The following is a 13,147-nucleotide window of genomic DNA, read 5'->3' on the forward strand; positions in this document are numbered from 1 at the left end:
AACTTTCTGTCCGCAAGTTCAAATCTAGCATCCATCTTCTTCTCGGTCACTTCTCTTGATTGGGTCTCTCTGATCAACCTGTCATTCACTTGATTCACTAAACCTTGCATCTCAGTCAGCTGGTTTTGGGTTCCTTTGGCTAATTTCTCTACCTCTAGCAACGTCATAATCACCAAAATCGAACGCTCTTGATACCAATTGTAATAAACTACTGAGTTCTGACTATTAAATGAAATGGAACAGTAGGTTGAAATGAATAATAAGCAAACAATCTCTCTGATTCAAAAGAATACAGCAGAGCCTCAGTTCTAAACTATTTTCTACTTAGCCACCTTCACTCCTTTTCTCTCCTTATTACACATGACCTAAGAGATTTACTTCCCTCTTTGCCCTACACGTGTTCACATCCTAATCCTAATAGGTTTGGTTATTACAATTACTAGGTTACCCTTACTAACAAAAGTAATACTTAGTCAATCATGACAGAATCTCGATTACTAGAAATGATATATTGATTAGGAGTTTCTTGTTTTATAGGTTCTTGTTTCAACCTTTTTTAACCACCGCCTACTCTTCCTCCTCTCATCTTTTCACTAATGCAATCCTGTAAACGAGAAAACAACAATAACAAGTTGAGAAAATGAAAGGCCTATTTCGACAAACAGTTAAATTGCTTGTATTTACCGATACATACATAGTAATCATTGTAAGTAGGAAAGTGAACGTCTTTTGAGTTTATGTTTTACTGAATTACTAGAAATTCATGTGAAAGAATTTCATGTAACTAGATTCAAGTTACAAAATCCACTTAAATGACAATATGGACCTAAGTTTTGGAACGAATTAACTAAAACAAACTGGAAATTTGTTTCTAACTAACAATTTTTATTTAAAAAGAAAAAAAAAAAAAAAAAACTTACGGAGTGGTGTCGGGTGGTTCCGCCGTGGGTGATGTGGCAACGGTTTGTTTTTGTTTTGAATGGAGAAATAAGAACTTAGAAGCGGGAATTTATAAGCTTGACTTTGGGTCTTTGGTGGTCCCACTAAGTCAAATTTGTTCTTTTACCCCAATTTAGGGGTGCCAATGGGTACCCGATTATCCGGAACCGAAACTAAATGTTTCGGTTTTGGGTCTTAAAAAGTTAGACCCATTTAAAATGGGTCATTAAGAACCGAACCGATAAAGAACCAAAACCGTAGAACAAAATAGTTAAAAACCCGTGGGTACCCGAACCGAAACCAGAACCGATTATTATGATTTCAATATATACAATTTAGTATTATATTATATTTAAGATAATCAAACTCATACATTATAATATAAAATATATTTTTTACGTGTAAAAGTCTATTAAATATATATATCATAATAGTGAATGTGTGTTGTTAAATGTATATTTTATAACTATACGTTAAACAAGTGTATCATAGATAGATGTTAATAATAATGTCAACGTGTATATTATGAATTAACTAATATATTTTATATTTATTAATTTATGCACGTGTATATTTAAATATAATATACATGATTGATATATTGTGGTACACACTTATTATAAACCAATATGTAGTGTTCATGTTAAAAATTAGTGATGAGATGTAATTGTAAGACGCATGTACTCGCATGCATAGTACAAAATATCGCGATATATATCGAGATTTCAGAGAAGGGTAAATAAATATCGCGATACCAATTTGGATAAAAACCAGTGCAAATATCGACGATTTTTGTTGATATTTCGCAATATTTCCACTATATGTGTGATTTATACGATATTTTTGGAGAGATTGGGTGATTACAATGATGAAGAAAGAAGAAAAGGGTCGGTGATTGCAAATGAAAAAAAAAAAAACTACTTGATAAGCACCTAAAAGTGTATTATGAAACCCATTGAGATATATAAAATTGGTTAACTATGTGTTTAATAATCATGAAATAAATATGTTTTCATACTTTTGCGGTATTTGCGATAAGCATGGAAATATTGGTTAAAACTCGCGATAAAGCACGAGGACGGCGATATATAGGAATTCTTCCTAATCCGCACGAAAGCATCAAACTTCGAAGCTCCTACCTCTTGAACCGGGACTCAAATCGCGACAAAGAGCCGCTCGCATAATCGGGGGACGATGAACTCTACGATAGGCGGGAAGTTGTAAAATTGCCGTAAAACCGAATGCTTTGGATTGCCACGAGGACCCACCATGCGGGGGCCATAAGATTGGATGAGTCATCAATCATGGAGCATGTCAAGACAAAAGTAACAAATTATTTGGTTCAAAGTTGACACCTTGCATGTAATAAATTAGATTAGGTGTTAATAGTGAAAAAATGCAAGGTGTCACTTTGTTTTAATGTGGTGGATAAAATGAATTAATGTGGTTTGATGTTTCACGTGGGAGGAAAGGAGATTTTCTCAAATGGGAAGAAATTAGATAAAGGTGGGGACACTCCATTTACTCCCTTGACTTCTTTTCCTTACCTTGTATTATTTTAGTTCCTTAGTGAGAAAAAATGAAGTTAGTTTTTAGTTTTAGTTTTTAGGTGGAGAAAGCTTGTAATAGTTTTAATGGAGGAACACTTGTTTCTTCTAAAAAAGAATTAGAAGTGAGTTTGGTTGTGGATCTTCTCTTCTTCTTCTTTCTCTCTTGTTTTCCTAGTTTTAATCCATTGCCCCTAGGATCATGAGCTAACTTCCCTTTTGGGGAGTTAATCCAACTCATGTGAGGGAAAAACATTGGTTGTGAGTTTGGTAGGTTTTAGGATGAACAACTAACACTACATCCTATCCCAAAATGATAGTTGGTGTAGTGTCAGTTAGGAATCAAACAATGAGCTTAGAGATAAGTCATTGTTTGGTTTCACTTGCAAGCATGTATGAGCTCTTAAGTGAGCCATGCATCTTTAGGGATCAATTCTATTTTTCCATTAGGGACTTGTCTATGAGTCTAGGAAGAATCAAAACCTTTTTCAAATAAACAACTAATGATAGTTTCACATGAGGAGGATTAACTCTCCACCTTCTTTTTAGTAATTTGTATTTTGTTTAAGTGCATGATTTCAAACTTAAATGTTTTGCTTTAATGTTTGTTAGGAAGAAACCTAGTATTATAACCTTACTCCTTAGTTCCCTTATTGTAACATCCAATTTGTAGTTGTTCTATACTTTAGGTAGTTCGAATCCTTATTCTAACTCTACTCAACGAAGATCGTGAGTAAGGTACTTTGAGTGCTTTTCCATCAAACTTAGAGAGTTCAAATCTCTAAGTAGTAGAAAGAGTAATATCAAAATGGCGCCGCTGCTGTTCTAAAGCCATAGAACTTGTGCTAAAGATCGGAAGTTGCATCAAGGGGGAACCCCCATTCTCTTTCTTCCTTTACGTTTCATTTGTTTTTACGTTTTTTTGTTTTTTTTCGTATTTTTTGCCTCGTAAACAACCTGTTCGCTAAAAAAAATTTCGTTCCACTGCCAGGTTCTAAAAGTTAGGACTGGGAAACATCATTGCAGCAAATTATAAGACTTCTGTGAAAATTTGAAGTCATTCTGAAAAAAAAGACCCGCGTGCGCCTGGGTGGAGTCGCGTGCGCTAGTTGGACCCGCGTCCTCGGGTGAATTTCTTCTGTTGTTGCTCATTTTCAGCCACCAAAGATCTCCGATCCACCTTGATCCATTTCCGGGCCTAAATATTTGGTCCAGTACCGGAAAAATTCGATAATCCTTTGGGATTAATCGCGTCGACGGATCGAAACGTCTGTTTCATATCTTTGGCGAAATAGCGGGAAGCTACAGGTTCCAAAAATTAAGTATTATTATTTTTTCGTTTTTTCTGCATGTATGCCATGTATGTAGTATTAGGAAAAATTTATGGATTATTATTTATGTTTTAGCTTAGAATTATGCATAAATCATATTCGTACACCGGTAAATGTTTATATACGATTACACGGAAATGAATTGCATATTAATGTATATTTACATATTAATGGTACTGTTTTGCATGGGTATATGTCTTTCTACGTATAAATGTTTTTTGTTATATGTTTAGTATTTATCTACGTACAAGTAAACAGTATTGTCTAATAAGTCGATTTTGTCAAGAAAAAGGAGAGCATTCCAACAAGGGTTAAAATCTGAGTTGGGTAAGTTGTTTCTAAACCCTACGGGGTGAAGCTGCTCTCTATATGACATCTGCAATCTCATTGAGTATTGTCGAAATTGAATTATTATACGATACAAGAGTCGTATCTTAGTATAATACGTTGCATGTTTAGTTTTAAGCATTATAGTATTTAACTGCGTACGTATAATATATTCACATGCTTATGTATTTAAATACGTATGAGTGATTCACATGTGCCTGTTACTGTCGATATACATCTACGTAATATATATTTACAAATTAGCGTACATATCATTATTCTTGATGTATATTTGCCATGCGATATAGAAATATTTATCGACGATACATCTTTGCCTATTCGTATTGCTATACGTATGAGTAGAGTATCTTCACATGCTACTGCATCTAGTATTGTATGAGTAGATAGTATATGCATTGTTTGTATTTTCACCCTTGCATAAATCTCTAAAAAAAAATAAAAATAAAAATAAAAATAAAAAAAAAAAAAAAATAATAATAATAATAATAATAATAATTAATTAATTAATTAATTAAGCCCTTGCATAAATTTTAATTCCATAAATCTTAATCATATTCCAACGGTGTCTAGGAAACTTGAAAGATTGAGGTTACTTAATTAGAACCGTGCTCGCACGGAAAGCCTCCCTCATATCTCTCTTGTGACCTGGCTGTTGGTTTATGCACACGTATTCCTAGCTTCCCTGCTAAGTTAGCAGCAGTTTAGGCCTACGTTGTTTAACTCTAATGCTTAAAAATAATAATAAAAATCAAGTAATAATTAATTTCTTCTAGATCTAACTTTATGCTTGCATGAGATTAAGGTCTGGTTCCACTAAAGAATTGGAACATACCTATCGTCGAAGAAAATACGATAAGCAATTGCGTAAGTTATCACCTAAAAATTGTTCTTCTATTAATTACCTTCATCAAGATCCTTCGTCGCCATTAACTTCTGTCGTTATGGCCGACGATCCTCCACCAGCGGAGAAGCCCCTATCGGACTTCTATACTGCATTACAGGAAGCAAGGACCTTCTTCCTGCATCAAACTTGAGGACATTGTCGGTGATTTTCGTATCCCCCTAATGTTTTTAGTCTGTTACCTATATACCATGGGTTGGATCACGAAAAACCTTACAATCATCTTCGTAGGCTTCAACAAGTAGCCACAACATTTCACCACCCAGCTGTCTCTAAGGAACAACTCTTACTTCGACTGTTTCCATTCACTTTAGCGGAAAAAGCATCAATTTGGCTAGCAGGACAACAGCCACAGTCCATAGAAACATGGAATAAACTAGTTCAAGCTTATTTCATGCTTCAATTTTACACTCAGAAGAAAACAACTGAAATGCTTCAGAAAATTCAATTCTTTCGTCAAAATCCTCACGAATCCTTTACGGAAGCATGGAGTCGTTTCACTGATCTTCTGTTAGAATGCCCTCATCACCAACTAGATAAAGCTGTCCTTGTTCGTTCCTTCTTCAATGGTCTTTCTGATCATCAAAAGGAAACTCTTGATATAATGAACGGAGGTTGCTTCATGGACAAAGGAGCTACTGAAGCCTATACTTTTCTTGAAAAACAAGCTAAAAAAGGTACACACTGGGGAAACACTGAGTCGTCTAGGTCATCAAAGGACACTGTTACAAAGGCTACATCTATTTTTGAGGTTAAACCCGACCCCGAATTAAAAAATTTGATAGAATCCCTAACTAAAAAAGTAGATGCCCTTGCAGTTCAAGTAAACGATCAACTACCAAAACCAGTCATGAACGTTAACACATCCACTTGTGTCCTTTGTCTCAGTCCTGACCATCCTGATGCATATTGTCCCTTGTTATATGCCTCCCCTTCTCAACAATCGGAGGAGGCATGTGCATTCAACATTCCTAATGCACCTTGGAGACAAAATCCAAATTTCGCTTGGCGCCAAAATAACCAGCAGATGGGGGCTCCTCCAGGTTTTGCTAATCCACCTGTTCGTCCTAACAACAACTTTATTCCATATCGCCAAGGAAATAATCAACAATACCAACAAGGTCAATTTCAAAATAATTCCAATGCTAATTATCAAAACAACCGCAGTCTTGTTCCAGCTAATCCAGATCCCAACTATAATCAACAACTTCTAAGCAATAATCGTGAACTACTACCTGTTGCACAACAAGCGCCACCCGCTACGGATAGGACAACCGAGACTTTCTTAGCTTACATGAATCAACAGTCTCAAATTTTAACGTCTATCCAACAATCACTTCAACAATTGGCGCAAGAAAAGAGTCAGAAAGGCGTGTTTCCTGCACAAGCAGTTCCAAACCCTAAACCAGCAAACACAGCCTTTGAACTCACCAATGCACCTGGTACAAGCACAAACAACCAGGGTGAGGTGCATGCAATCACTACTTTACGATCTGGAAAAACTGTAGACAATCAAATACGTATGCCAGATGATCAAACAAAAAAATCCGAAGGTTCCAATGAATCTATTTCTAATAATGAACCTACGCAGGAGTCCACAACTCCAACAAAGTCCGCAACTCTGAACGTAGGAAACAAGCAAGTAGACCCCTTTGCCAAATTTCAACCTAAGGCTCCGTTTCCTGCACGCTTGGCAAAGAATAAACCTGATGAGAATTTTGCTGAAATTCGAGAAACTTTTCAAAATTTGACAATCAACTTACCTTTTCTCGATGCCTTAAAACTATTACCAAAACATGCAAAATTTCTGAAAGATATGTGCACCACAAAAAGGAGAACTAATGTTCCTCAACAAGCGTTCCTCACCGAACAATTTCCATCCATCACCGAACACAATGGTATAGTCAAATACAAGGACCCTGGTAGACCAACGGTTCCATGCACCTTAGGTGATAAAATATCACGACTCTTTCTTGCTACTAGACCTATGAGCTAGTGTGAACTTACTTCCATATTACTTATTTAAACAACTAGGTCTTCATGAGCTCAAACCTACCAATATGACTCTACAGTTAGCCGATCGTTCCATAAAGTATCCAAAAGGAATTGTGGAAAACGTCCTTGTAAAAGTCCAAGACTTCTTCTATCCTGTAGACTTTGTTATCTTGGATACAGAAGTTGCATGTGATTCCATTCCTATCATCTTAGGACGTCCATTCCTAGCAACTGCTAATGCTCTTATTAACTGTAGGGATGGTTCCATGACCATGTCCTTCGGGAATCTTTCGGTCGAAGTAAATGTGTTCAAGTTGATGAAACAAATTCCAGAGCCTGACATTGATGGTGAGGTGAACAGGGTTGATAGCATTCCGCGAGAGTATTTAACAAACTCTTTTCCAGAAGATGAAGTATACCAATTTCTTTCCTTTAGCGAATCCGAGTTTGAGGACGATGATTATACACAAGAAGTAAATGAGTTATTAGAGTCAGTACCATTATTTGACCCTACAACTGTGATGTCAAGTAACTTGGAGGACCATCAAGCTGTTTACTACATGGATGATGACTTTCCTCAAGAAACTTTAATACCCACTCCGCCCACCCCTGAATTAAAACCTCTTCCTTCGAATTAAAAAGAATGCGTGCGGCTTTGATCCGGATGGTCGCCACCACCCGGTTATCATTTCTTCACAATTGATTGACGATCGGGGAATCTCGTTTAATTAATGTCATTTAACAACATCGTTCTGCTATTGGATGGTCCCTAGATGACATTAAATGCATTGAACCTACTGTGTGCACCCATCGCATACACCTTGATGAAAATGCTAAGGCGTCGCGTGACATAGCGTCGACTAAACCCTACCATGAAAGATGTGAATGCGAGGAGGAAGTGTTAAATACTACTTTCGATCGCGGGTATTATTTTACCCTATCTCTCGATAGTGTTTGGGTGAGTCCCGTACCTGCGTGGTTCCAAAGAAATCGGCATTACGGTTGTGCGAAATGATAAAGATGAATGCATTTCATTTCAGTATCGATAAAATGGCGAATATGCATCGACTATCGTAAACTTAATGCCGTCACTCGTAAGGATCACTTTCCTCTTCCATTCATCGATCGGATGCTTTCGAGCGTTTATTTGGTCATGCCTATTATTGTTTTCTTGATGGTTATTCAGGTTATTTTAGGATAGTCATAGACCCCTGGCGATCAAGAAAAGACCACGTTCATTTGTCCATTTGGTACATTTGCATATAGGCGAATGCGCTTTTCGGCCTTTGCAATGCACAGTACTTTCAATATTTGCATGCTTCACATTTTCAAATTGATATGGTTGAACGTTTTATGGAAGTATTCATGGATGACTTCTCAATTTATGGAGATTCTTTCGATAGCTGTCTATCACATCTTGAAAAGGTCTTTACACGTTGTGAAGAGAAAAACCTTGTTCTTAATTGGGAAAAATGCCACTTCATGGTTACAAAAGGAATAGTTTTAGGACATATAGTTTCAAAGGACGGAATCGAAGTCGACAAAGCCAAGATAGAAAAAATTGCTTCACTTCCTATACCAAAAACAGTTCGAGACATTCGCGCATTCTTAGGACATGCAGGTTTCTATAGGCGATTTATTCAAGATTTCTCAAAGGTTGCTCGACCTTTAACGAATCTCCTACTTAAAGATGCCGTTTTTGACTTCAGTTTCAATTGCAAACAAGCCTTTGAGATTTTAAAAACCGCTTTAACTACCGCTCCCATAATTCAACCACCCGATTGGTCTAAACCTTTTGAATTAATGTGTGATGCGAGCGACTATGCTATTGGAGCTGTACTAGGGCAACGTCGAGAAGATAAGCCAGTTGTCATTTACTATGCAAGTAAAACCCTTAATGAAGCTCAACGTAACTATACCACCACTGAGAAAGAGTTTCTCGCCGTTGTATATGCTTTGGATAAGTTTCGTCCTTACCTAGTGGGTTCCCCAACTATTGTCTACACTGACCACGCAGCACTTCGTTATCTATTAGCGAAAAAAGACACAAAACAAAGGTTGATCCGTTGGATTCTCCTTTTGCAAGAGTTTACTCTCGAAATTAGAAATAAAAAAGGTTGCGAAAATGTGGTTGCAGACCATTTATCACGACTCGTTAGTGGTGCTGATAATGATACGGAACCTATCTGTGATTCCTTTCCTGATGAACACTTGTACTCTATTTTTTCATCCCCCTGGTACGCTGACATAGTCAATTACTTAGTTACCGAAGAAGTTCCTTCATCTTGGTCTCGTAATGACCGAAAAAAGTTTTTATCCACTGTGAAATTCTATTTCTGGGACGATCCCTACCTCTTCAAGTATTGTTCAGACCAACTAATCCGCCGTTGCATTCCCGATTGGGAACAAACTGATGTGTTATCCTTCTGCCATGAACAATCTTGTGGTGGTCATTTTAGTGGTAAAAAAACTGCGGCCAAGGTTCTACAATATGGATTTTATTGGCCAACACTGTTTAGAGATGCACATGAGCATTGCAAAGCATGCAATCGCTGCCAGCAATTAGGTCGCATTACTCAACGCAATATGATGCCCTTAAATCCCATTTTAATTGTGGAAATCTTTGATGTATGGGGCATCGACTTCATGGGTTCATTTCCAAATTCTCATGGCTTCCTATACATACTTGTAGCAGTTGACTATGTATCAAAATGGATTGAGGCATTGGCATGTCGTGCTAATGATCATAAAACGGTCGTTTTGTTCGTAAAAGAAAATATTTTCTCTCGATTTGGTGTTCCAAAAGCTATAATTAGTGATGGGGGAAAACATTTCGCAATAAAATTTTGAATCATTAGTAAAGAAATATGGAGTCACGCACAAAGTGGCAACTCCGTATCATCCTCAAACCAGTGGTCAAGTCGAAGTCTCTAATAGAGAAATCAAATCCATTTTGGAAAAAACTGTCAATCCATCTAGAAAAGACTGGCCACTACGATTATCTGATGCCTTGTGGGCATACAGAACAGCTTTTAAGACACCTATAGGGATGTCTCCGTATCGCCTCGTTTTTGGAAAGCCGTGTCATCTGCCGGTTGAACTTGAGCACCGTGCTCTATGGGCCATCAAAAGTCTCAATTATAACACTAATGTGGCAGGCGAAAAGAGAAAATTACAGTTAAATGAGCTTGAGGAAATTCGGAGTGATGCCTATGATCTCTCGAAATCCTATAAAGCCAACATTGAAAGAGTGCATGACAAGCACATATTGAGAAAAGAATTCAAAGTAGGTTAAAAAGTTTTGATGTATAACTCAAGGTTACACATTTTTCCAGGAAAATTAAAAACTCGATGGTCTGGTCCTTTCACTGTCTCTGCTGTCACCCCTTATGGGGCTATCTCTGTGAAAAATATAAATGATAATAGCGAATTTCAAGTAAATGGCCAACGCCTTAAACATTATCATGAGTTGCGCTCTCCAGATGTTGAAGAGACCCTTCTCAATGATCCAGTCTATACAGACTAATAGATTCGCAGGTGTACTTCTTTCCATGTGACTTACAAAGGAAAAGTACGCCATTTGGGTAGCCGGGCCCTCTTCTATTTTCTTTTCTACAAATCCCTAGAGTGTGTGGTTGCAAGCGCTGGAACCTTAGTCCACAAAAACTCTACTTCAGAATTGAGTATAAATGTCTTCTGATAAACGAGCAAACGTGCCTCCTAGAAAACAATGGGTACCAAAAATTTCAAATCCTTCTTTCTCTTCCCTTTTCTATTCTCTTCCTCGCGAACTCCAACTCATCATTTGGTGTAAATCTCACCCATCTCGAATTGGTAATGGTCGTAGTACTTTTGCTCGAAAGCGACGTGCGCGAAGGATGGGATGGTGTATGAATTGTCAACAACGCTTCTGTCCAGGTCTTGATCTATTATCCGAGATGAGCCGGTATAAGGTATATTATTGTCTGACACCGGAGCAAAGGGATAAACTTCGTCGTCTCCCCGTTATTCCCACAGGTTGGGATTCGTCTTGAGGATCTGACGTTAAAAGACTCACATTCGTCTTGAGGATCGACGTTAAAAGACTCACATTCGTCTTGAGGATCTGACGTAAAAAGACTCAACATGTATATACTCGTTTGTTTTTCTTTTGTATTTTCCTTAGCACCCAGCATGGTGCCCAAAGAGAGTCGTGATATACCACATCGGACATTTCGTAGTTCGTACAGGCAATGGATTCCACCCAGGCCAACCCCGATCAGTTTTCTATGTGACTGTTTCGGGGCGGTTTGAGGCTATACCATATGTACTAAGGGTAATATTATTATTAGACCATTGCACATTGGTCAGGGATGGTACCGTCCTGAACCCTAGGCCCCCAAAACATAAAGGTTAAGCCATAGTCTGGCTGGATTGGGTTCGCCCAAGAGCCGACATGAAAGTTGCCTGAGTTAAGCTGTTGTGATATGTGGTTTTGTTTGGACTGCCGGTGTTGTTGACACGTTCTTCTCGACTTGTACATTTGTATATAAAAGTGTATATAAATAAAATAAATAAATAAATAAATAAATAAATTTAAAAAAAAAATGGATTGAATATGATTTCCTCATATCCTAGTGGATGGCAATTTTAATGCCGATCGTTTTGATATCTCATCCGTTCAAATCGGAGTTGAAACGAATCGAATTTCCACGTTTGAAATTCGGTTCATTTCGGGACGTAAGGGGAATTTTTGGAATTCATTTGGGCTTGGGGCAAAATTTGGACCCGACCAAAAATTCAAAAATCCGGATACAAAGCCCACACGCGAGGCACCCACGCGTTCCCCCCTCTATTTTCTTCTCCCAAAAAAACCGGATCTTGATCCCCCATACACCTGTAGCGACCCCCCATGAAATCGACTACAAGACGCCGCGGTCAACCTCCACCAAACTCCACCCCCTTCCTCCAGCAGCACCTCCTCCACCTCCTCTTGCTATTTGCACCCTTAAAATTTCAAAACCACCGCGCTATGGCAGCACGAAGGCGAATCACAGTTGAGAGAAATTTCGGAAATCTCTACAATTCCGGGATGTTTCACCCATATTTCGATGAAGAAATTGCAAGTAGAGAGTGGGAATATCTATTGCATCGAATTCCAGCTCAATACTCCGAAGATTTGGTGTTGAAATTTTATAACAATGGAGGTTTCCGGGGTGACGAATTTTGGATTACGGCGGATGGGTTGGAACGTGAACTCACGCTGGAGTTGATTTCGAACACCGCACAGATACCGATAAATTCTGATAGTCCGACCCTGTTAGTGTCAGAATATCCGACCACGAGAGATTTGATGTTTGACATGCTTCTCGAGGGAGAGTACAACACTGGCTCGAACTGCGTGTACCAGCATTCACTCAGACGTAACCAGCTAGCCGTCACTCAATGGCTGGCGCACAACGTCATTGGAACTTCAAAGACGTCTGACGTGAACAAGACTTTCTTGCACCTTCTATGGATCCTCCAGGAGAGGAAGCACACTTTCTGTATGGTCCATTTCCTGGGCCATATTATTACGACCGCGTCAAACAGGTCAGCTCCTCTTGCGGTACTTGTTACTCAGCTTATGCTTAATTTAGGATTCCAGTCCGCTACTCCTTTCATTGACACTAGGTCTTTTGAGAATTTTGGAATTTTTGAAACTTGTGTTTTGGACCACTGGGACCCAGTAGCTAGAGATGACATTGAGCATGATAATGTACCTCCTCCCCCACCTTCACCACCAGACTGTTTTAATGAAGATACCATGCGCCGAATCAATACTCCCATGGACGCCTTGAGGCACATGAATACTAGTATGCGCATGATGTTTCTTCGCCAGGAAGAGATGCTTACGTCACAGAATGATTTCCAGCAAGAAATGAGAAATCGCCAAGGCCGTTTCCAGAGAATGATGATGGCAAATCAGCAACAATTCCAAGATCAATTGCTACAGTCCATAGGCCACATTCGGACCAACCCATTTCGGCCGAGGAAGTTCGTGGCGAAGGCGAAACACGGTTCATCTTACGCTAACCCAGGAGGATTCGATGAGTTGTTTATTTCCC

This window comes from Coptis chinensis, chromosome 8, assembly GCF_015680905.1.
Source record: "Coptis chinensis isolate HL-2020 chromosome 8, ASM1568090v1, whole genome shotgun sequence".
Classification (NCBI taxonomy): domain Eukaryota; kingdom Viridiplantae; phylum Streptophyta; class Magnoliopsida; order Ranunculales; family Ranunculaceae; genus Coptis; species Coptis chinensis.